At 49.8% G+C, this 3,095-nt stretch overlaps 1 non-coding gene across 1 annotated transcript; it reads right to left on the bottom strand.

Annotated features, from left to right (window-relative positions):
* Nucleotides 1–2,767: 2,767 nt before the first annotated feature.
* Nucleotides 2,768–2,839, bottom strand: Trnae-cuc. The gene has a single exon. It is a non-coding gene; the product is annotated as a tRNA-Glu (tRNA).
* Nucleotides 2,840–3,095: the final 256 nt, after the last annotated feature.

The following is a 3,095-nucleotide window of genomic DNA, read 5'->3' on the forward strand; positions in this document are numbered from 1 at the left end:
ACATGGTAGAAGAGAGAACTGACTTCTGCAAGCTGTCCACTAACCTCCACAGAGACATGTGTGCCCCTTCCTTAAATAATAAATGTAGTAGCCAGGTGTGGTGGCGCATGCCTTTAATCCCAGCACTCGGGAGGCAGAGGCAGGCGGATCTCTGAGTTCGAGGCCAGCCTGGTCTCCATAGTGAATCCAAGCCAGCTTCAGCTACAGGGAGACCTGTCTCAAAAAGACAAAAATAAATAAATAAATGTAATAAATTTTTTAAATATTATTTTTAATTTTTTAAAGTCTTTTCGAGACAGGGTCTCCCTGTAGCCCCCAGCTGTCCTGGAACTCACTATGTAGACCAGGCTGGCCTTGAACTCACAGAGATCCGCCTGCCTCTGCCTCCCGAGTGCTGGGATCAAAGGTGTGCGCCACCACACCTGGCTTATTTTTAATTTTTATGTGTATGAGTGTATTACCTATATGTATATAAATGCACCTGTGTTGTACAATACCCTCAGAGGTCAGAAGAGGGCGTTGGATCCCCTGGAACTGGAGCTACAGTTGTTAGCCACCATGTAGTGCTAGGAGCTGAATCCTGGTCCTCTGCAAGAGCAGCCAGTGCTCTTAACCACTAAGCCATCTCTCCAGCCCCTGTAATAGAAAAAAAATTTAAAGCAGCTCAGAAAGTTACATGATCTACAAGGCCCTTCTCCAAAGTGATAAAAAACAGTAAGCAAGCCAGGCATGGTGGCGCACGCCTTTAATCCTAGCACTTGGGAGGCAGAGGCAGGTGGACCTGTATGAGTTCAAGGCCAGCTTGGTTTACACAGGAAGTTCTAGGCCAGCCAATGTAAGGCTCTGTATCAAAACAAAAAAGAGAGAAGGCAGTAAGCAATTGCTTCGGACTGGAAGGAGGCGGTTGGGGGCCACCGCTGTCGGGGGCCACCACCTGAAAGCTGTGCATAGAGCTTCAAGCATGCAGCTCTCCCGAGCTGTCCGTGCTGTGGTTACCCAGCTTCCTGTCCCAATAAACTCATTCGTTCACAGAACTAAACTTGAGTGGAATAATTTCTTTGGTCTGTCATTGGTGCCCTATCTAGGGTAAACACGTTTATTCATGTCTCCCAGGAAAAGCCACACAACAGGTCTGAAGGCAGGAAAGACTGAAAGACAAAACTGAGTGGTGAGTAGGGCACCTTGACCCTTCGAGAATCACCAACATAGTGCTGGAGAGATGGCTCAGCGGTTAAGAATACTGACTGCTCTTACAGAGGGCCTGGGTTCTATTCCTAGCACCCACATGGTGGCTAACAATTGTTTATGACTCCAGTTCTAGGGGATTTGATACCCTTTTCTGACCTCCTCGGGCATTGCAGGACATGGGTGCGCTTACACACATGCAGGCAATACATTCATGCACATAAAAATAATAAGTAATTTTATTTTTAAAATAATCACCAACTCAGAACAGCTCTGCTGTTTGACAGGGAAGCTTCTAGATGAGGCCTCATTTGAACAGAACATTTTAGCTAAAGTCAAGTCAGACATCTTATTTGACAGATGGGCACAGCATAGCTCTGGTGACAGGAGGCTTCCTTTGGGGCTCAGGCACACCCCAGGCCAGCAGGGATGCTGCAGTGCAGACAAAGGAGGTCTGTGACCACTGGAGCAACGTATCTTGTCTAGGCTATTGGTCAGGAAGAAGCAGGTGTCCTGACAGCCTCAATGCCTTCCCAGCCCCATTTTTATTTCCACCCCCCTAACAGCCTACACCCACCCTCCAAGCTGGCACAAACCAGCCTCACATGTGGGAAGAGCCTCCAATTCCTTTACCATTTGTTATCTTGCTAAGAAGAAAAAAAAAATAAAAAGGAACCATACTTCCAAGTGACCCAGGAGGCCTGTGAGTTCATGATCTGAGATGCTCTGGTTCTCTGATCTAAAGCTTGGAAGATTTTTGGACCTGGAAGTTGCTACCCAGCGTCTGGGGATGGGTGGGTACCTGGCTCAGGGACACAGCTCCTCAGGCAGCAGAGCCCATCCTGGCCTGAGGATACGTGACATAGGAACTGGAAGAAAGTTCTAGAGCAGGATCACAGCTGCTGGCTTCTGAGACTCTGTTCAAACACCCTCACCCATATTCTCCCTGTCTAGGGCACAGTGGAGACTTGTCCCAAACTAGACAGCTCAGGCCCTGAATAGGGTCTCCTTGCTTGAGGATAGCATCTGCGTGGTGAGTTGCTGAGCGCCCTGTCATGGCTAACCCCTGCCTTCCTTCGTAGGAAGGAAGTGCCTTCTCCTCCCTTGGTGGGTGTCAGGCACTGGTCCTTTCTCCAAGACCCCCTTTTCTGTAGTCTGTAGAGGCACAGAGTGGGCACTTTTCTGACAGACTCAGGGTGAATGTCTAGGGGAATCAGATAGGCCGTTGTACAAGCCACTTTGGTCTGGACAGTTTAAAACCAGGCAGTCCAAGGAAATTCCAGAATAAGACAGGTAAATCTTTCACCTCCCCTTCAGTGTCCCTGAAACACATCCCCCTCCCGGGCCTAGGGTGCTCAGGCTCCAGGCAGGAGTGCAGGGCTCTTGGTCAAACCACATCTGCGATTCTGTCTCCTTGGGGTCCTCCTGGAGTCTCATGGGCCCCTTTGGGGCTGGAGCCCTAGAGGTGGTGACAACCATAGTTTAGTCCATTTGGTTCCTTTGCGAAGGCTCTGGGCTGAGGCCCCAGTGGCAAAACCCAGGTAATGGGGGGGGCAAGCAGTGGAGAGTTAATAAGAGCAGTTTCCCTAACCGGGAATCGAACCTGGGCTGCCGCGGTGAGAGCGCCAAATCCTAACCACTAGACCACCAGGGAGCATCCATTTGGTTCCTTTGTGAACCCTCTGAGTTGGTAATGTACGGGGACTATAAGGGACAGAGTGGCACACAGGAACCATGAGCAGAAAATCTGGGCCCAAAATAGGCATCTGCTTTGTAATCAGGCCTCACAGGTGGGCCTGAGCTTGGCATAGCTTTGGAGCCTGGTAATCAAGGAATTAGTGCTGGGTCTGCCAGCTGGCATGTTTTAACCCTGTGGCACTGCTTAAGGGTACAGGCTGAACCTGGCCTTG

Source organism: Nannospalax galili, unplaced genomic scaffold (assembly GCF_000622305.1).
Source record: "Nannospalax galili isolate Female #2095 unplaced genomic scaffold, S.galili_v1.0 scaffold290, whole genome shotgun sequence".
NCBI classification, from domain to species: Eukaryota; Metazoa; Chordata; class Mammalia; order Rodentia; family Spalacidae; genus Nannospalax; species Nannospalax galili.